Below are 23575 nucleotides of genomic sequence, written 5' to 3'. Positions count from 1 at the left end.
TTTTTGGATTCATAAAAGTGCTAACAAAAGATCAAGATGGAAAAAAAAATTAATTACATGGGACTGAGTGAACTGATGAGGATGATTATAATTTTTGTGACTTTCTGTTTGAGTAAAAAAAAGAATCCACCTGCCAATGCAGGGGACACAGGTTTGAGCCCTGGTCCGGGAAGATCCCACACACTGCAGAGCAACTAAGCCTGTGTACCACAACTACTGAGCCTGTGCTCTAGAGCCTGCGAGCCACAACTACTGAGCCCACGTGCCACAACTACTGAAGCCCACGTGCCTAGAGCCCATGCTCCGCAACGAGAAGCCACCGCAATGAGAAGCCCGCGCACCACGACAAAGAGTAGCCCCCACTCGCTGCAACTAGAGAAAAGCCTGCACGCAGTAACGAAGACCCAACACAGCCAAAAATAAATAAATAATTTTGTTTAAAAAATCATATATACAAAGATTCAGTGCGAAAAAAGTGAAAAACATCTCATTAATTATGCTTATCTTTTTATTACCAAGTGCTGGTATAAATTTTGGATCTACTGGGGCAAATAACAGTATCAATGAAGTCAGTTTTACCTGTTTGTTTTTCCTTTCTTTAATGTAGCCCTGGAAATTTTTTTTTAATTTATTTTCTTGAAGTAGAGTTGATTTACAATATTGTGTTCATTTCTGCTGTATGGCAAAGTGATTCCATTATACATATATATATTAACACATTCTTTTTCATATTCTTTTCCATTATGGTTTACCACAGGATACTGAATACAGTTTCCCGTGCTATACAGTAGGACCGTGTTGTTCAGCTATTCTATATAAATATAACAGTTTGCATCTGCTAATCCCAAACTCCCAATCCATCCCCTCTCCCCCTTGGCAACCACAAGTCTGTTCTCTATGTCTGTGAGTCTGTTTCTGTTTCGTAGATAAGTTCATTTGTGTCATATTTTAGATGCCACAGATAAGTGATATATGGTATTTGTGTTTCTCTGTCTGACTTACTTCATTTAGTATGATAATTTCTAGTTGCATCCATGTTGCTGCAAACGTCATTATTTCATTCTTTTTATGGCTGAGTAATATTCCATTGTACATATGTACCATATCTTCTTTATCCACTCATCTGTCGATAGATATTTGGGTTGTTTCCATGTCTTGGCTATTCTGAATAGTGCTACAATGAACATATGGGTGCATATATCTTTTTGAATTATAGTTTTCTCCGGATATATGCCAGGAGTGGGGTTGCTGGATCATATGGCAACTCCATTTTTAGTTTTCTGACGAACCTCCATACTGTTTTTTCATAGTGGCTGCACCAATTTACATTCTCCTGGGAAATTTTTAATTGCATATGTGGCTCGTATTTGTGGCTCAAATCCTATTTTGTTTCTATTAGACAGTGCTGCTCTAGACACACGGTTCATCCAGTTCACATCCCCAAATAATAATTGCTATAACATCCCCTCCAAGCTACCCCTTCCTAAAAGGCCTGACGCCACCCAAGAGAGACCTGGGCTTTCAGAGACCTGCCCCAGGGCTGGAACAAAGAGAGGTGGGGGAAATAAAGATGGAGCCCTGAATAACGACTCTCAGAGACAACTTACTTATCAATGTTCTCAACAAACCCTGACTGCCCAGCTACTGGCTCCAGGCAGGTAGTGTCGCAGGTGCTGCTGACACCCCGCAGAAGAGAACAGGCGCCTGCTGCCGAGGTGCTCGCAGTGTGATGGAGGTGGGGCGGACACCCTGACAACCAAGAGGGACACATTAGGGTGCCAGTCTGTGCAAAGGGCAGTGAGGACCCAGGGTGAGACTTTGGAGAGAGCAGGGGAGCGGCTGAAATGCCTGGTGAATGTCAAGGACGGGCGGGGTGAAGCCCCCCTACACCCCCTGCTGTCGCCTCTGCAGAGCAGCCCCAGAGTCCACTCTGGGACCCACCCGCTGAGCAGGGCAGCCCCTGCCGCCCTGGACGAGGCACAAGTTCGCTAAGTGTGTCTTTTTAGGCACCAGATGTAAAGGGGCCACTGTGGCTGCACTGCAAGCCCTGTTCTCCAATCTGAGTTTATCAGCAAGACGGGTGATACTCTGCCCTCCATCTGTTTCGCTTCTCTCTATCCTTCTTTCAGCCGGCTCTGAACTTGGGCAGAAAAAATGGATGTTATTCAATGGACCTCCAAAAAAACCTCTAACCACACACACACACACACAACCTTTTCATATAACCCCAATGTGACCCCAAGTTTCTCCAACAGACAGCCCCTCTCCTTCTCCTGTGCCCACTCCCATCTCTTGGCAGCCTGCCTCCTGGGCCTACCTCTCTGACATAATGTTCGCTGTGAGGTCACTAGTGACTTCCTGAATACGAAATCCAATGACAATATCCTCAACCTTGACCTGAGGCAATGTAACATTGCTGGACAAAACCTCACTGTTTTTTGTTTTTGGGGGTTTTTTTGCCATGCTGCGCAGCTTGTGGGATCTTTGTTCCCCGACCAGGGATTAAAGCCAGGCCACGGCAGTGAAAGCGCAGAGTCCTAACCAATGGACTGCCAGGGAACTCCCACAACCTCACCTGGTAAAGTACTTTATTTGGCTTCCGTATCCTTGTACAATTCTTGGTTCCTGTGATAGGCTGAAAAATCTCCCCCCACCCCCTGCAAAAGATATCCACGTCCTAATACCTGGAACCTGTGAATATTACCCTATATAGAAACGGGGGGGGGGGGTGTCTTATCCAAGTAGGCCTTAAACGCCATCACAAGTGTCCTTCTAAGAGAGAGGCAGAGGGAGATTTGACACACGTCTACAGAAAAGAAGGTGATGTGAAGACAGAACAGAGAGAGATTTGAAGACCTGGCCTTGAAGGCTGGAGTGATGCACAATAAGCCAGGGAATACTGGCAGCCACCAGAAATTAGAAGAGTCAAAGAACAGGTTCTTGCACGGAGCCCCTGAGGGAGCATGGCCCTACTGATAATCGATGTCCATCTAGGGATACTGATCTTGGACTTCTGGCCTTCAGAATCATCAGACAATAAATTCCTAGTGTTTTAAGCCATCCAGTTTATAGTACTGAGTTGGGCAAAAAGTTCGTTCCATACGGTCTTACAGGAAAAACCGAACGAAGTTTTTGGCCAACTCAATACTTTGTTACAGCAGCCACAGGAAACTAATACATTCCACTCAGACTTTTCTGACTGTCGAGTCTTCTGCTGGTGCCTTGTTGTCTTCTCCCGCAAAAGGAGTCATTCTCCAAATTCTGCCCTCTGCCCTCTCCCCTCCTTCGTCAGCTCAGGCTACCATAACGTAAGACCACAGACTGAATGGCTTAAACCACAAGAATTTACTTCTCACAGTTCTTTCTGGAGACTGGTAGTCCAAGATCAAGGTGCCAGCAGGGCCAAGTCCTGGTGAGACCTCTCTTTGGGCTGCCATTGGCCACCTTCTTGCTATGTCCTCACACGGCCTTTTTTCCTTGGTGCATGTGGGTGAAGAAAGAGAGAGAACAAGCTCCCTGGCGCCTCTTCCTCTTCTTTTAAGGGCACTAATCCCATCATGAGGGTCCCACCTACCTGACCTTATCTAAACCTAATCACCTCCCTAAAAAGCCCCATTCCAAATATCGTCACATGTGTGGGCGCAGGGTTTCAACATATGATTTGGGGGGGACACAATTCAGTCCCCAGCACCTCCTGTCTCATCATGATCCTAGGCTGTGTTACCCACTCCCCTGCCCTGATGCAAACACCCCCAAAGTCCATCGCCCTGTCTGTATCTACCTCATTCTCCAGGCCCACTTTTCCCACTGACCACCAGCTGTTTCCTTCTCCAAGTAGCACCAGGAGCTAAATTCAGGATATCTCAATTGAAGTCATCTCCTGCCTCTGCCCAGCATCACCCTCATCACTGCTACCAGAACCATCTTTTTTTTCTCTAATCCCTTATTTCTGAGAAATTCTGCCATTCCTCCTGTCCTCTGTGAGCATCAGCAGGTACCAGTATGGCCCCTGCCTGAAGAGCAAGGTATAAAAAATAAAACAAATTTTAAAAAATTAACTCTAGCAATTTTAGATGACCCCAAACTGAATCAAAGCCTACAGATGATGAATCTTCTACACTTCACCTGCATAAATGTGAATGAGTGTGAATTCCACATCTTCAGAGGTAATCACTGATAACTGGTCTCTGTTGATGACATAACCTAGAGGACAGTCTTCACCTCTGGGCATCACTTTAAACAGGACACCTATCACCTGTAAGTCTAGACAAGGTTGGCCAAGACAGTGGGCTCCAAAATCTACCTCACACAGCAAAAGCGGAAGAGTCCAGGATGCTCAGTCTTTAGAAGAGGTGACAACTCAACAAGATAAGCTCACTCCGAAGTTCTGCCATGTGGAACAGAGATTCATCCTGTGGTTAACAACACAGACTCTACAGTGAAGCTGATCAGGATTTGAATACAATATCTATCTCTTATTAGCTCTAGGACCTCCAGAAAGTTCCATGACTTCTCTGAGACTTAAAAATCCCTGTCTACAAACAGGGGAATGATAAAACTACCTCAGGGCACTGGTGTACAAATTAAGTATGATCATGTATGTAAAGCATTTACCACAGTGGCCAGTATATATGTGCTTCATAAAATGTTAGCTAGGAAAATAATAACTAAGAAGCAGTAGTTAGAAAAACAGCACTTCCCTGGTGGCACAATGAAGAACCCACCTGCCAATGCAGGGGACACGGGTTCGAGCCCTGGTCTGCGAAGATCTCACATGCCGCGGAGCAACTCAGCCCGTGGGCCACAATTACTAAGCTGGCACTCTAGAGCCTGCGAGCCACAACTACTGAGCTGGCGTGCCACAACTAGTGAAGCCCACGCGCCTAGAGACTGAGCTCTGCAACAAGAGAAGCCACCGCAATGAGAAACCCGCACAACGCAATGAAGACTACCCCTGCTGACTGCAACTAGAGGCAGCAATGAAGACCCAACGCAGCCAAATGTTAATTAATTAAAAAAAGAAAAAGACATTTCATCTGACCATGAAAAAAAAAAATTTTTTTTTTAAATTTTTTATTTTATTTTTAATTTTTGGCCATAGGACACAGCATGCAGGATCTTAGTTCCCTGACCGGGGATCGAACCCACGCCCCCTGCAGTGCAGTGGAAGCGCAGAATCTTAACCACCGGATCACCAGGGAAGTCCCAAAACTTTCTGAAGTTAGGATTGGGCAACATAAACTGGGTACCACTAAATTACTAGAATCTCAATAGTAGATATATTCAAACAAAGTCTGGAGGAACATTAGAATTTACCTAAAGAGAGTAAAGAATCTCCATGATGGCAACTTAGACATGGTGGTACATGGAAAGAGGAACCTTCCCTCTGCCCTATGCAGTGGGCACTACTGGAGAACTGAAGGTCTAGTGTCCTTAGCATGGTGACTTCATCACTTAAAGGTACTGAAATCTACTTGCAACTAAGAACTTATTCTTATTTCACCAGAAATAAATTGTGTCTGTCTCTGCTTCGAACAAAAAATAGCCCTCTTTTGTATAAAAATCATTCTCTAAGAATGCTCTCTTTATGGGACATGTAAAGTTTTAGTTTAAGCCTCTGCTTTCAGGAGACTGGTACATCAATTACTCCATGATAAATATCTCTTCAGTTCTGATACCATATTTCCTCGTTCACAGTAAAGAATAACCTGGGATTAGATCCAAATGCTCACAAAATGACTATATATTACACACTACTGTTTTTCAAAAACAATATCAAGAAGTCTCCATTTTGAAAATGTACTTCATCAAATAAACAAAGTTCACTTGTCATGTAAAAATGCTACAATGTTTCTAAATGCAATTAACGGGAATGCCAGGAATTTCCCTGAATTAAAAAAAAAAAAAAAAAAAACCTATCATGGATAAGGTACCCAGGTAAGAAATATAAGCTCCAAGATTTTCTGGTAAGATAGAAATGGTAGGTTTTTTTTTTTTTTTTTAATCTCCCTGAATTCTGCCATAAAAACAACAGAGAAACTAGGATAGAAAAATCAAAAACTCAAACATTTACAACAAAACTAGGTGAAAGGCATTTACAGAAAACATAAAATATGAGCACTGACCTTCATACTATCAGCAGTGATCAGGAAGAAACAGAAGGGAAAACCCCAAAATCAACAGATAACCACCAGAATGAGTAATAGGTCAATCTGAGAAAGGCAGCCCAAACTGAGAGAAAGCCTCACAAGCTCCAATTCATGGACAAGGAACAGCAATAAGGTCTGTTAAAGCTGTGTGCGCTGAACTAGCACGGGAAACCTCTTTTTTAGGACAGAGTTCCACACTGAGAAAAAATTACTAGAAGCAGAATCCAAACAAAAAAGATCAGAAACAACTGGGGCAAAGGAAAGCTCCATCATAATGAAAAATGAAAAACAGGCAGAAAATCAAAGAATAGGAGGCAGACCCAAAGAAAGAGGCCATATTTTTTAAATCACTTTATGGAAAAAAAAAAAAAAAAAAGACAGACTTCTAGAAACTCTCATGCTCAAAAACCTCTCCAAACTTACCCTTCCTCGTACAAGTACAGGAAGACTTGTTTCATTTAAACATGAGTCACAGGGGACTTGCCTGATGGCGCAGTGGTTAATAATCCCCTGGCAATGCAGGGGACATGGATTTGAGCCCCGGTCCGGGAAGATCCCACATGCTGCAGAGCAACTAAGGCCGTGCGCCACAACTACTGAGCCTGCGTGCCGCAACTACTAAAGCCTGTGTGCCTAGAGCCCGTGTTCCACTACAAGAGAAGCCACTGCAATAAGAAGCCGGAAAACGACAACAAAGAGTAGCCCCTGCTGGCTTCAACTAGAGAACACCTGCGCGCAGCAACGTAGACTCAACACAGCGATAAATAAATAAATAAATTTATTTTAAAAATAAATAAATAAACATGAGTCACAGAAAAAGACTGCACCCAAATACTATTCAATTAAATAAAAGAATGAGAAGCAGGAAAATGCCCCTCTACGTGGTGAACACACACACACAAGAAAAACATGCTCACTAAACTGATGCCAACTCGAGCACAGCATCTCAAAGGGAACACATAGAAATAAAGAAAGTGACACATGTATGGAAATATATGTATATATAAACCACAGTTTAAAACTTCAGAAGCATGTGATTGGAGAAATAAAACATTTGAAAAACACAGATGAGAGAACTCAGCAAAGGCTTAAAACTAAAAGAAAATTTTCATTTCAGCAATAAAGAAAACACTAGAAAGACCACAAGAGCAAAAAAAAAATAGTAATACTATTTTCTAGAAAATGGAAAGGAGGAAAATCTTTAAACTCAAAAAGAAATGAAACTTAAAAGATTTGAGGAAAATTAACAGATACAGATGAAAGGTAAAGAAGATCCAACACTATCAGAAAACTTACAGAAACCTCTTAGACAACCTCATCCACCAGAGGGTAGACAGCAGAAGGAAGAAGAATTACAATCCTGCAGTCTGTGGAACAAAACCACATTCACAGAAAGACAGACAAGATGAAAAGGCAGAGGGATATGTTCCAGATGAAGGAACAAGATAAAACCACAGAGAAACAAGTAAATGAAGAGGAGATAGGCAACCTTCCAGAAAAAGAATTCAGATTAATTACAGTGAAGATGATCCAAGACCTCGGAAAAAGAATGGAGGCAAAGATCGCGAAGATGCAAGAAATGTTTAACAAAGACATAGAAAAATTAAAGAACAAACAGAGATGAACAATACAATAACTGAAATGAAAACTACACTAGAAGGAATCAATAGCAGAATAACTGAGGCAGAAAAACTGATAAGTGCCCTGAAATAAAGAATGGTGGAATTCACTGCTGTGGAACAGAATAAAGAAAAAAGAATGAAAAGAAATGAAGACAGCCTAAGAGACCTCTGGGACAACATTAAACGCAATAACATTCGCATTATAGGGGTCCCAGAAGGAGAAGAGAGAGAGGAAGGAACAGAGGAAATATTTGAAGAGGTTATAGTCGAAAACTTCCCTAACATGGGGCAGGAAGTAGCCACCCAAGTCCAGGCAGTGCAGCGACACCTATACAGGATAAACCCAAGGAGAAACACGCCGAGACACATAGTAATCAAATTGGCAAAAATTAAAGACAAAGAAAAATTATTGAAAGCAGCAAGGGAAAAACAACAAATAACATACAAGGGAACTCCCATAAGGTTAACAGCTGATTTCTCAGTAGAAACTCTACAAGCCAAAAGGGAGTGGCATGATATACTTAAAGTGATGAAAGGGAAGAACCTACAACCAAGATGACTCTACCCGGCAAAGATCTCATTGAGATTGGATGGAGAAATCAAAAGCTTTACAGAGAAGCAAAAGCTAAGAGAATTCAGCACCACCAAACCAGCTCTACAACAAAGGCTAAAGGAACTTCTCTAAGTGGGAAACACGAGAAGAAAAGGATCTACAAAAACAAATCCAAAACAATTAAGAAAATGGTCATAGGAACATACATATCAATAATTACCTTAAACATGAATGGATTAAATGCTCCAACCAAAAGACACAGGCTCGCTGGATGGATACGAAAACAAAACCCATATATATGGTGTCTACAAGAGACCCACTTCAGACCTAGGGACACATACTGACTGAAAGTGAGGGGATGGAAAAAGATATTCCATGCAACGGAAATCAAAAGAAAGATGGAGCAGCAATACTCATGTCAGATAAAATAGACTTTAAAACAAAGAATGTTACAAGAGACAAGGAAGGACACTACATAATGATCAAGGCATCAATCCAAGAAGAATATATAACAATTATAAATATATATATGCCCCCAACATAGGAGCACCTCAATACATGAGGCAACTGCTAACAGCTATAAAAGAGGAAATTGACAGTAACAAATTAATAGTGTGGGACTTTAACACCTCACTGACACCAATGGACACATCATCCAAAATGAATATAAATAAAGAAACTGAAGCTTTAAATGACACAAGAGACCAGATAGATTTAATTGATATTTATAGGACATTCCACCCAAAAACAGCAGAGTACACTTTCTTCTCAAGTGTGCATGGAACACTCTCCAGGATAGATCACATCCTGGGGCACAAATCAAGCCTCAGTAATTCTATGAAAACTGAAATCATATCAAGCATCTTTTCTGACCACAACACTATGAGATTAGAAATAAAGTACAGAAATTTCCAGAAAAAGAATTCAGAATAATGATAGTGAAGATGATCCAGGACCATCAAAGAAATCAAAGATGAAATCAAAAAACACCTAAGAGACAAAGGACAATGACAACACAATGATCCAAAACCTATGGGATGCAGTAAAAGCAGTTCTAAGAGGGAAGTTTATAGCTATACAAGCCTACCTGAAGACACAAGAAAAATCTCACATAAACAATCTAACCTTACACCTAAAGGAACTAGAGAAAGAAGAACAAACAAAACCCAAAGTTAGCAGAAGGAAAGAAATTATAGAGATCAGGGCAGAAGTAAATGAAATAGAAACAAAGAAAACAATAGCAAAGATCAATAAAACTAAAAGCTGGTTCTCTGACAAGATAAAGAAAACTGATAAACCATTAGCCAGACTCATGAAGAAAAAGAGGGAGAGGACTCAAATCAATAAATTTAGAAATGAAAAGGCAGAAGGGGCAACTGACACTGCAGAAATTCAAAGCATCCTAAGAGACTACTACAAGCAATTCTATGCCAATAAAATACACAACCTGGAAGAAATGGACAAATTCTTAGAAAGGTATCATCTTCCAAGACTGAACCAGGAAGAAATAGAAAATATGAACAGGCCAATCACAAGTAATGAAATTGAAACTGTGATCAAAACTCTTCCAACAAACAAAAGTTCAGGACCAGATTGCTTCACAGGTGAATTCTATCAAACATTTAGAGAAGAGCTAACACGCATCCTTCTCAAACTCTTCCAAAAAACTGCACAAGAAGGAACACTCCCAAGCTCAATCTATGAGGCCACCATCACCGTGATACCAAAACCAGACAAAGATACTACAAAAACAGAAAATTACAGACCAATATCACTGATAAATATAGATGCAAAAATCCTCAACAAACTACTAGCTAACAGAATCCAACAACACATTCAAAGGATCATACACCATGATCAAGTGGGATTCACTCCAGGGATGCAAGAATTCTTCAATATACGCAAATCAATCAATGTGATACACCATATTAACAAACTGAAGTATAAAAACCATATGATCGTCTCAATAGATGCAGAAAAAGCTTCTGACGAAATTCAACAACGATTTACGATAAAAACTCTCCAGAAAGTGGGCATAGAGGGAACTTACCTCAACACAATAAAGGCCATATACGACAAACCCACAGCAAACATCATTCTCAGTAGTGAAAAATTGATAGCATTTCCTCTAAGATCAGGAATAAGACAAGGATGTCCACTCTCACCACTATTATTCAACATACTTTTGGAAGTCCTAGCCATGGCAATCAGAAAAGAAAAAGAAATAAAATGAATACAAATTGGAAAAGAAGAAGTAAAACTGTCACTCTTTGCAGATGACATGATATTATACATAAAGAATCCTAAAGATGCCACCAGAAAACTACTAGAGCTAAGCAATGAATTTGGAAAAGTTGCAGGATACAAAATTAATGCACAGAAATTGCTTGCATACCTATACAGTAATGATGAAAAATCTGAAAGAGAAATTAAGGAAACACTCCCATTCACCACTGCAAAAAAAAGTACAAAATACCTAGGAATAAACCTACCTAGGGAGAGAAAAGAACTGTATGCAGCAAACTATAAGACACTGACGAAAGAAATTAAAGATGACACCAAGAGATGGAGAGATTATACCATGTTATTGGATTGGAAGAATCAATGTTGTGAAAATGACTATAATACCCAAAGCAATCTACAGATTCAATGCAATCCCTATCAAATTACCAATGTCACTTTTTACAGAACTAGAACAAAAAATCTTAAAATTTGTATGGAGACACAAAACACCCCGAATAGCCAAAGCAGTCTTGAGGGAAAAAAACGGAGCTGGAGGAATCAGACTCCCTGACTTCAGACTATACTACAAAGCTACAGTAATCAAGACAATATCGTACTGGCACGAAAACAGAAACATAGATCAATGGAACAATATACAAAGCCCAGAGATAAACACAGGCACCTATAGTCAACTAATCTATGACAAAGAAGGCAAGGATATACAATGGAGAAAAGAGAGTCTCTTCAATAAGTGGTGCTGGGAAAACTGGACAGCTATATGTAAAAGAATGAAATTAGAACACTCCCTAACACCAAACACAAAAATAAACTCAAAAAGGATTAGAGACCTAAATGTAAGCCAACTCTTAGAAGAAAACATAGGAAGAACACTCTTTGACATAAATCACAGTAAGATCTTTTTTGATCCACCTCCTACAGTAATGGAAATACAAACAAAAATAAACAAAGGGACCTAATGAAACTGCAAAGCTTTTGCATAGCAAAGGAAACCATAAACAAGACGAAAAGACAACCCTCAGAATGGGAGAAAATATTTGCAAATGAATCAACGGACAAAGAATTAATATCCAAAATATATAAACAGCTCATGCAGCTCAATACTAAAGAAACAAACAACCCAATCCAAAAATGGGCAGAAGACCTAAATAGACATTTCTCCAAAAAAGACATACAGATGGCCAAGAAGCACATGAAAAGCTGCTCAACATCACTAATTAGAGAAATGCAAATCAAAACTACAATGAGGTATCACCTCACACCAGTTAGAATGGGCATCATCAGAAAATCTACAAACAACAAATGATGGAGAGGGTGTGGAGAAAAGGGAACCCTCTTGCCCTGTTGGTGGGAATGTAAATTGATACAGCCACTATGGAGAACAATATGGAGGTTCCTTAAAGAACTAAAAATAGAATTACCATATCATCCAGCAATCCCACTACTAGGCATATACCCAGAGTAAACCATAATTCAAAAAGACACATGCACCCCAATAGCCAGGTCGTGGAAGCAACCTAAATGCCCATCGATAGACGAATGCATAAAGAAGGTGTGGTACTTATATATACAATGGAATATTACTCAGCCATAAAAAGGAATGAAATTGGGTCATTTGAGACGCGGATGGATCTAGAGACTGTCATACAGAGTGAAGTAAGTCAGAAAGAGAAAAACAAATATCGTATATTAATGCATATATGTGGAACCTAGAAAAATGGTACAGATGAACCGGTTTGCAGGGCAGAACTTGAGACACAGATGTAGAGAACAAACGTATGGACATCAAGGGGGGAAAGCCACGGGGGTGGGGGGCGATGGTGGTGTGATGAATTGGGCCATTGGTATTGACATAGATACACTGATGTGTATAAAATTGATGACTAATAAGAAGCTACTATATAAAAAAGTAAATAAATTTCAAAAATTAAAAAAAAAAGAAGATCCAACACACCTACACCTGAAGTTCCTAAGGTATAAAACGAAATAGAACAGAATACTAAAAACTATAATTCAAGAAACGTTTCTGAAATAGAAAGACATCAAGCTACACCTTCTACCTGGGAAAAGTTGACCCAGAATAGCAATCACCAAGACATAGTTTGACAAGACTGTAAGTCATTTTTACAATCTATTTTTTCAATAAGTCATTATATCAATGACTAAGTCATTTTTTCAATAACTCATTGTATCCATCTGTTCTTGTAGCTGTCACATTCATGATGACTCTGCATGTGCACACCAATATACCTCTTTAGTCCTTGTTTCAAAATGTCCTACAAAGGAAAATGTCAACAATGGGATCTTATTTCTCTTATATACCAACTTCCTCCTTATTTGCAGGTGTAATAAACTATCTGCTTAGTTGTATCTAATAATATCATCACACCAAGCATTTATATGTTCACATATACACTATTTTCTTCAAAATTACCTTCCTTTTATTTCTCCAGTATATTACATATAGGATATAATACTATTTTTGTAAATGTTATGTATAGATGAAACTTTAAGATAGTGAAATAGGTATGATGAAGTATTTGTTATAAAAAGGGTACATTGGATCTCATAAAGCTGCAAACTGATGCTATATATAGAGATACACAGTATTAAGACACTGCAATTTATCAAATCTCCTGTTAATGGACATCTGTCTCCCTCCCAGTTTTTTGTCATTAGAAACAAAAGTGCTATGAACAGTCTGTGTATCTCTTAAACACACATAAAAGTTGCATGCTTTGTAAATATCTTCTCCCAGTCATAGGCTCATCTTCTGTTTTACATAGTTCTTTCTTATGCACAAATAGTTTAGTCTGCTTGTAGGTAAATTTATTGATGTTTATTTTACTACTGTTAAATTTATTCATGCTTTTCATTCCTGTGGTTAAATTTATTGATGTTTGTACTTTGTCTTAAATTTACAAACATTCTTTACTGCCACGTCATATGCATATTCTCATTTTAATTTAAAATTTTTAAATTCCTGCTTTTCAGGTTTAATGTCTTAACTCACTTGAAATTTACATTTGTGTATGGTAGCAGGTAGAAATTTATTTTCATTTTTTCTGTGCAGACAGCCAATTGTTTCAGTACGGTTATTTCCCTCCCCAACTTGTGACGCTACCTCTCTCGCATATCAAATTTCCATATACGGGGCTTCCCTGGTGGCCCAGTGGTTGAGAGTCCGCCTGCCAGTGCAGGGGACACGGGTTCGTGTCCCAGTCCAGGAAGATCCCACATGCCGTGGAGCAGCTGGGCCCATGAGCCATGGCCGCTAAGCCTGCGCGTCTGGAGCCTGTGCTCTGCAATGGAAGAGGCCACAGCAGTGAGAGGCCCGCGTACCACAAAAAAAAAAAAAAAAAAATTCCATATACGTATGGTGCTAATTCTGAACTCCCTATTCCACTTCCTTGGTCTGTTTGTCCCTAAAAACACAATCTCAACTGCTCTAGTTTTTTTTGTTGTTGTTATTTTGTGGCCATGCTGTGCAGCACGTGGGATCTTAGTTACCTGACGAAGGACTGAACGTGACCCCCTGAAGTGGAAGCACGGTCTTAACTACTGGACCACCAGGGAAGTCCTTAACTGCTCTAGTTTTTAAGGTTTAGACAAGTGCATGCACCTCGTTCCTCAAAATCACCCTAAATATTCTTAGCATTTTATTCCTCCATATAAATTTTAGAGCTTACCAACTTTACTGGAAAAAAAAAAAAAACTATTGGAATTCTTAATGAAATTGCACGTATTCAGGTTAATCTAAGGAAAATTAATATCTTTATTACATTGTCTTCCCAATCATGAAAACACGATTTTTCGCATTATTCTATTTTATTTTATTTCATGAGTTTTAATATTTTCTAACTTTCGGCATTAAGGAATTGTACGTAGATTTATTCCTTTTGGTTTGTTACTATAAGACATGGTATTGTTTTGAAAATTAAAAATTCTACTTCTGGTTTGCCATTGTATAGGAACACAACTGATTATTTTTTGAATTTTTGAATATTATTTTATTTATTTTTTTATACAGCAGGTTCTTACTAGTTATCAATTTTATACACATCACTGCACACATATCAATCTTAAATGCCCAGTTCTTCACACCACCACCACCACCCCCCCTCCGCTTTTCCCCCTTGGTGTCCATACGTTTGTTCTCTACATCTGTGTCTCAATTTCTGCCCTGCAAAGCGGTTCATCTGTACCATTTTTCTAGGTTCCACATATATGCCTTAATATACGATATTTGTTTTTCTCTTTCTGACTTACTTAACTCTGTATGACAGGCTACAGACCATCCAAGTCAAAAAATGACCCAATTTCGTTCCTTTTTATGGCTCAGTAATATTCCATTGTATATATGTACCACATAGGGATTGCACTGAATCTGTCGATTACTTTGGGTAGTATAGTCATTTTCACAATATTGATACTTCCAGTCTAAAAACATGGTATATCTCTCCATCTGTTTGTGTCATCTTTAATTTCTTTTGTCAGTGTCTTATAGTTTGCTGCATACAGTTCTTTTCTCTCCCTAGGTAGGTTTATTCCTAGGTATTTTATACTTTTTGTAGCAATGGTAAATGGGAGTGTTTTCTTAATTTCTCTTTCACATTTCCATCATTAATGTATAGGAATGCAAGAGATTTCTGTGCATTAATTTTGTATCCTGCAACTTTACCAAATTTATTGATCAACTCTAGTAGTTTTCTGGTGGGATCTTTAGGATTCTCTATGTATACTATCATGTCATCTGCAAAGAGTGACAGTTTTACTTCTTCTTTTCCAATTTGTATTCATTTTATTTCTTTTTCTTCTCTGATTGCTGTGGCTAGGACTCCCAAAACTATGTTGAATAACAGTGATCAGAGTGGACATCCTTGTCTTGTCCCTGATCTTCGAGGAAAAGCTTTCAGTTTTTCACCATTGAGAATGATGTTTGCTGTGGGTTTGTTGTATATGGCCATTATTATGTTGAGGTAGGTTCCCTCTATGCCTACTTTCTAGAGAGTTTTTATCATAAATTGGTGTTGAATTTTGTCAAAAGCTTTTTCTGCATCTATTGAGATGATCCTATAGTTTTTATTCTTCAGCTTGTTAATATAGTGTATCACATTGATTGATTTGCATATATTGAAGAATCCTTGCGTCCCTGGCATAAATCCCACTTGATCATGGTGTATGATCCTTTGAATGTGTTGTTGGATTCTGTTTGCTAGTATTTTGTTGAGAATTTTTACGTCTATATTCATCAGTGATATTGGTCTGTAATTTTCTTTTTCTGTAGTATCTTTGTCTGCTTTTGGTATCAGGGTGATGGTGACCTCATAGAATGAGTTTGGGAGTGTTCCTTCCTCTGCAATTTTTTGGAAGAGTTTGAGAAGGATGGGTGTTAGCTCTTCTCTAAATGGTTGATAGAATTCACCTGTGAAGCCATCTGGTCCTGGACTTTTGTTTGTTGGAAGATTTTTGATCACAGTTTCAATTTCATTATTTGTGATTGGCCTGTTCATATTTTCTATTTCTTCCTGGTTCAGTCTTGGAAGGTGATACCTTTCTAAGAATTTGTCCATTTCTTCCACATTGTCTATTTTATTAGCATAGAGTTGCTTGTAGTAGTCTCTTAGGATGCTTTGTATTTCTGTGGTGTCTGTTGTAACATCTCCTTTTTCATTTCTAGTTTTATTGATTTGAGTCCTCTCCCTCTTTTTCTTGATAAGTCTGGCTAATGGTTTATCAATTTTGTTTATCTTCTCAAAGAACAAGCTTTTAGTTTTATTGATCTTTGCTATCGTTTTATTTGTTTCTATTTCATTTATTTCTGCTCTGATCTTTATGATTTCTTTCCTTCTGCTAACTTTGGGATTTGTTCTTCTTTCTCTAGTTTCTTTAGATGTAAGGTTAGATTGTTTATGTGAGATTTTTCTTGTGTCGTGACGTAGGTTTGTATAGCTATAAACTTCCCTCTTAGAACTGCTTTTGCTGCATCCCATAGGTTTTGGATCGTCCTGTTTTCATTGTCATTTGTCTCTAGGTAGTTGGGGGTTTTTTGTTTTGTTTTTTTGCGGTACGTGGGCCTCTCACTGTTGTGGTCCCTCCCGTTATGGAGCACAGGCTCCGGATGCACAGGCTCAGTGGCCATGGCTCACGGGCCCAGCTGCTCCGCGGCATGTGGGATCTTCCCGGACCAGGGCACAAACCCGCGTCCCCTGCATGGGCAGGCGGACTCTCAACCACTGCGCCACCAGGGAAGCCCCCTCTAGGTAGTTTTTGATTTTTCTTTGATTTCTTCAGTGCTCTCTTGGTTATTTAGTAACATATTGTTTAGCCTCCATGTATTTGTGTTCTTTACGTTTTTTTCCCAGTAATTCATTTCTAATCTCATAGCATTGTGGTCAGAAAAGATGTTTGATATGATTTCAATTTTCTTAAATTTACTGAGGCTTGATTTGTGACCCAAGATGTGATCTATCCTGGAGAATGTTCCATGCACACTTGAGAAGAAAGTGTAATCTGCTTTTTTTGGATGGAATGTCCTATAAATATCAATTAAATCTATCTGGTCTATTGTGTCATTTAAAGCTTCTGTTTCCTAATTTATTTTCATTTTGGATGATGTAACTGAGGTGTTAATGTCCCCCACTATTACTGTGTTACGGTCGATTTCCTCTTTTATAGCTGTTAGCAATTGCCTTATGTATTGAGGTGCTCCTATGTTGGGGGCATGTATATATTTAAAATTGTTATATCTTCTTCTTGGATTGATGCCTTGATCATTATGTAATGGCCTTCCTTGTCTCTTGTAACATTCTTTGTTTTAAAGTCTATTTTATCTGATATGAGTATTGCTACTCCAGCTTTCTTTTGATTTCCATTTGCATGGAATATCTTTTTCCATCCCCTCACTTTCAGTCTGTATGTGTCCCTCGGTCTGAAATGGGTCTCTTGTAGACACCATATATATGGGTCTTGTTTTTGTATCCATTCAGCAAGCCTGTGTCTTTTGGTTGGAGCATTTAATCCATTCCCGTTTAAAGTAATTATTGATACGTATGTCCCTATGACCATTTTCTTAATTGTTTTGCATTTGTTTTTGTAGGTCCTTTTCTTCTCTTGTGTTTCCCACTTAGAGAAGTTCCTTTAGCCTTTGTTGTAGAGCTGGTTTGGTGGTGCTGAATTCTCTTAGCTTTTGCTTCTCTGTAAAGCTTTTGATTTCTCCATCCAATCTCAATGAGATCTTTGCCGGGTAGAGTCATCTTGGTTGTAGGTGCTTCCCTTTCATCACTTTAAGTATATCATGCCACTCCCTTTTGGCTTGTAGAGTTTCTGCTGAGAAATCAGCTGTTAACCTTATGGGAGTTCCCTTGTATGTCATTTGTTGTTTTTCCCTTGCTGCTTTCAATAATTTTTCTTTGTCTTTAATTTTTGCCAATTTGATTACTCTGTGTCTCGGCGTGTTTCTCCTTGGGTTTATCCTGTATGGGAGTCGCTGCACTGCCTGGACTTGGGTGGCTACTTCCCATCCCATGTTAGGGAAGTTTTCAACTATAATCTCTTCAAATATTTTCTGTTCCTTCCTCTCTCTCTTCTTCTTCTTCTTCTGGGACCCCTATAATGCGAATGTTATTGCGTTTAATGTTGTCCCAGAGGTCTCTTAGGCTGTCTTCATTTCTTTTCATTCTTTTTTCTTTATTCTATTCCGCAGCAGTGAATTCCACCATTCTTTCTTTCAGGTCACTTATCAGTTTTTCTGCCTCAGTTATTCTGCTTGAGTCCTTCTAGTGTAGTTTTCAGTTATTGTATTGTTCATCTGTTTCTTTGTTCTTTAATTCTTCTAGGTCTTTGTTAAACATTTCTTGCATCTTCTCGATCTTTGCCTGCATTCTTTTTCCAAGGTCCTGGATCATCTTCACTATCGTTATTCTGAATTCTTTTTCTGGAAGGTTTCCTATCTCCACTTCTTTTAGTTGTTTTTCTTGGGTTTTACCTTGTTCCTTCATCTGGTACATAGCCCTCTGCCTTTTCATCTTGTCTATCTTACTGTGAATGTGGTTTTTGTTCCACCGGCTGCACAGCCTTTGTTCCACAGGATTGTAGTTCTTCCTTCTGCTGTCTACCCTGTGGTGGATGAGGCTATCTAAGAGGTCTGTGCAAGTTTCCTGATGGGAGGGACTGGTGGTGGGTAGAGCTGACTGTTGCTGTCTGATTTTTGTATATTAAACTTCTATCCATCCACACCAACTTTGCTGAAATTTCTCATTTCTTCTAACAGTGTCTGGAGACTCTCTTGTCTTTTCTATGTACAGCAGACTATACTATCCATGAGTAATGCTGGTTTCTTTTTTTCCCCCTCTCCAGTCAATATGTGTACTTTTATTTCTTTTCCTTGCCTTATTGCACTGGCTGGGACATCAAGAATAATGTTAAGGAGAAGGGATAATAGCAGCATCCTTATCTTCATTCTAGATTTTATGGAACTGCTTCTAATCTTTATCACTTATAATTGTTGACATTTTAAGTTAGATACCCTTTATCAGCCTAAAACAATTCCCCTCTTTGCTATAAGTTTTTATCTTGCCTTGAATTCTATCCAATGCTTTTTGAATATCTACTGAGAGATGCTATGACTTTTCCGCTTAATTTATAAACATGGTGAATTATGTAATAATTGTTCTAACTACACCATCCTTGCATTCCAAAATTAACACAATATGGTAATGACGGTTATTTACTGTTTTGTTATATAAACACAGAGAGATTCAGCTTGCTAATATCTTATTTAAGATTTTCACATCTATATTCATGATACTTATCTATAAATCCTTCTCTATCATCGTTGGATTTTGTTATCAAGCTAGTACTGCTCTCAAAATGATATGGGAGGACTTCCCTGATGGTGCAGTGGTTAAGACTCCAATGTAGGGGGCCCTGTTTCAATCCCTGGTTGGGAAACTAAGATCCCACCTGCTGTGCGGTGCAGCCAAATAAATAATTTTTTTTAATGATATGGGAAGCTTTCCTTCTTTTTCAGTGAAACAGAATACATGAGAGTGGGATTATCTAATCCTTGAATATTCATAAAAACACCTGTAAAACCATGTTGGCCTAGATCTGAGTTTCTCAACCTTGGACTATTGATATTTTGGGCCAGATAATTCTTTGTCTGGTGGGGGACTGTCCTATGCATTGTGGGATGTTTAACAGCATCCCTGGCCTCTGCCAGCCAGATGCCAGTAGCACTCCTAACCCCAGTTGTGACAACCAAATATGTCTCCTGATGTTGCCAAATGTCCCTTGACAATGGAGGGGGCAGAGAGTTAGGTGCAAAATCATACCTGGATGAGAACCAATGGCCTAGATTAACTTGTTTAATTTAAGTCAGGCATACTTGGTCATATTTTTCTTTGAGTCAATCATGACAGATTATGATTCTAGGAAACCATGCATTTCACCTAAGCTTTCAAATTTATGTGCATAAAACTGTAAATAATAGTCTTGTTACCTAAATTTTTCTTTATTACTAATTATTATTCTTCATTTAACTTCTAAGTACTTTTCACTCATTCCTCTTCTGTTATGATCAGTCTTACCAGAGTTAAGCTTATTTTATCAGTCTTAAACAGCTTTTAGTTTTATTGATTCTACTGTATCTTTTTCTCTTTCATTAATTTGTACTCTTAAATGTATTGTTTTCTTCCTTCCACCTATTTTGGATTTACTGCTTTTCCCTTTCTTAGTCTCTTATTTTAGTTTTGCTCATCAATTTTTAGTGTCTAATTTCCTTTAAGTTCTACATATTTTTAAATATTTAAGATCTCTCCCCCTTGAGATACTCAGAAAGGTGTTAATTTCCCACATACGTTGTGATATACAGAACTATTTTAACTATACTTGATTCCAAGTGTTCATTGCACTGTGGATAGAGAACACTGTAAAATATAGATTCTTAATAATTAGATGAGACTTCCATTGTGACTATGGAAGTGGTCACATTTTAAAATGTTCCATAACGTTAAACAGACTTGTTGGACGCATGGTTCTATATTGACCCATTGGGTCAGTGTTCTTTAAACTGAAAGTTACAACTCACTGGTGGCACACAAAATCAATTTATTAGGTTGTGACCAGCACTTATTTCAAATGAAAGAGAAATGTTCAAGTGTACTTTTTTTTTCTAATTTTACAATCTGTGACATGAAGTCATTCACACATGGTCAGTATGATATAGTTCAATGACTACATTTTTTAATTTTCCTAGTAGCACCAAAAAAAAACCATGCTGCGTATTATAATTAAATATGCTTAGATATGATGACATGTAGTGTATATATAAAATATAAGTTCAGATATACTAGGTGACATGTGCATTTTTTACTACAGATAGCAGTCAAAAATGTTGGAAAACCACTTAATTCCATAATTCAAATATTCGATGTCTTCACTAGGTTTTTGTCTTTTCATTTGTCAACAAGTATAGGAGTTACAATAAAGTCTACCATTATGATTATGATTTATCAATCTCTACGTATAATTCCATCAACTTTGGTAGGGGCTTTGGAGCTTTGTTTGGTATAACAAATTCCCAAGTGTTTTGTCTTCTGGGTGAACTGAACCTTTGTTTATAGAGTAACACCCTTTATACCTAATAATGCATTTTGTCTTCAAGCCTCTATTTTCTCTGATTAATATAGCAACAAAAACCTTTTGTTCCTATTTGTCAGACATATTTTCTATCCCTATACTTAAGCCATTCTGTGTCCTTATGTTTTAAGTTTATCTCTTACTAACAGTATACAGCTAGATTTTTAAAATCCAAGCTATCTGACTTTTACCTAATGGATTTAATCCATTTATATTTTTAAAATTACTCAAATGTTTGGATTTGTTTCTACTTTTTGCCCTTTCTATGCTTTTTCTGTTCCTTTTTTTTTTTCACTTCTCCTGCTGCCTACTAAATAAGTTTTTAATTATTTTTCCCCTGTAATCGTTTGAAACGTATGTACTCCACTCCATCCATCAATTCCAAAACAGCCTCAGACACTTCTAAAAATACTGACTATTCTCTAGTTCCTCTTTTTTCTACTTTTGGAACCCTTATTCATTTATTTTAGAAATTTTCCTAACTTTCATGTCTCTTAGAAAATATGAAAGAGAAGAATTACTTTGTGCTACATTCTGGGTAAGTTCCTCAGACTATGTTTTGGTTCACTATTTCTCATTGGTTTCTGATTCACTTAGTACATTTTTCACTATAAATTGCTGTATTTGACACTTCCCGGGAAATATGGCAGGATGGTTCCTCACACTTACTTTTGCTTCCTCTAAAAAACTCACTACACTAAAAGTAGAGGTATATTTAAAAAAAAAAAAAAAAAAAGACAACCCCATTAGAAAAAGAAAATGAAAGAGGCAGCAAAAAGTATTTTTAGATGCTAGAAAACATATGGGCAAGCAGTAATTGATTTAACAGACTCCAGAAAGCAAATTCCTAAGACAGCTGTGTGAAAGCAAAAAGGCAACCCAATTTACACTCAGGGCACTGAAGAAGAAAAAACAACAATTGGTGGCACAGGGTAACAAAGAGAAGACTGAAAACAGAATGACTGGTTCAAAGTCTATTTAAAAACCACTCCTCCTGATTCCCTCCCCAACTCCTATCAGACACTAGAGGTTTATTCTCTGAAGAAGGTGCAACAGTCTCTTGTTGGAGGAACACCAGACTCAGCTAAAGGTGGGAAAATCAAACTGAGCTCTTAACCGGCAGACCAAGTTAAGAATTCCAAATAGAATGCTGAGATCTCAATCTTCCTCCTCAATTTAGCTCGCAAAACTCAGGCAGTCAGGTGTCTACCCTCCAGGCAGATCAGAAAGCCCTTCTCTGGGCAACCTGGGAAGTCCAAGAGGAAAGATCAGGAAGTATTAAACTGGAATCCACCCAACAAAACAGTCTAACCCACAGGGAAGTCCATCTACATGTTCAGAACTCTAGTCAGCTTTTATTATTTTTTTTTAATTTTTTTAACATCTTTATTGGAGTATAATTGCTTTACAATGGTGTATTCTAGTCAGTTTTTAAACACCCACTTTATTTGTTTCTTTTTTTTTCCATTATGGTTTATCACAGGATATTGAATATAATTCCCTGTACTATACAGTAGGCCCTTGTTGTTCACCCATTCTCTATATAATAGTTTGTATCTGCTAATCCCAAACTCCCAATCCATCCCTCCCCCACACTCCCTCCCCCTTGGCAACCACAAGTCTGTTTTCTACATCTGTGAGTCTGTTTCTGTTTCGTATGTAAGTTCCTCTGTGTCATATTTTAGATCCCACATATGAGTGATATACAGTATTTGTCTTTCTCTGTTTGCCTTACTTCACTTACTATGCTAATCTCTAGGTCTATCCATGTTGCTGCAAACGGCATTATTTCCTTCTGTTTTATGGCTGAGTAGTATTCCATTGTGTATATATGCCACATCTTCTTTATCCATTCATCTGTTGATAGACATTTAGGTTGTTTCCATGTCTTGGCTATTGTAAATAGTGCTGCTATGAACATAGGCATAAACACCCACTCTTTTTTTTTTTTTTTTAACACCCACTCTTAATATGAACAGACTATCAAGGATCACCATTCACAGGATTCCTCACATGAGCCATGAACCCAAGGCAAGCAGGAAAAAAAAAGCACCTTGGAGGAAGACAATACAAGAACCAGAAAAAGATTTTTTTTAACTATCATTAATATTTGCTCAGAAAGATAAGAAAAGATCTATGGAAAAGATCAACAAAACAAGAGTTGGATGATTATTTAAAAGGCACACTCAGGGCTTCCCTGGTGGCGCAGTGGTTGAGAGTCCGCCTGCCGATGCAGGGGACACAGGTTCGTGCCCCGGTCCGGGAGGATCCCACATGCCCCAGAGTGGCTGGGCCCGCGAGCCATGGCCGTTGAGCCTGCGCGTCCGGAGCCTGTGCTCCGCAATGGGAGAGGCCACAACAGTGAGAGG

General features: G+C 38.5%; 1 protein-coding gene across 2 annotated transcripts in view; it reads right to left on the bottom strand.

Moving 5' to 3' along the window:
• TMEM163 (transmembrane protein 163) overlaps positions 1–23575 on the bottom strand; it is a 257520-nt gene that overhangs the window by 212667 nt on the left and 21278 nt on the right. The window lies entirely within an intron of this gene.

The sequence above is a fragment of the Aethalodelphis obliquidens genome, unplaced genomic scaffold (genome assembly GCF_003676395.1).
Source record: "Aethalodelphis obliquidens isolate GAN/ISIS:26980383/991018 unplaced genomic scaffold, ASM367639v1 scaffold2, whole genome shotgun sequence".
NCBI lineage: Eukaryota > Metazoa > Chordata > Mammalia > Artiodactyla > Delphinidae > Aethalodelphis > Aethalodelphis obliquidens.
The sequence above is the reverse complement of the archived record's forward strand: the minus strand, read 5'-3'. Positions and strand labels throughout refer to the sequence as shown.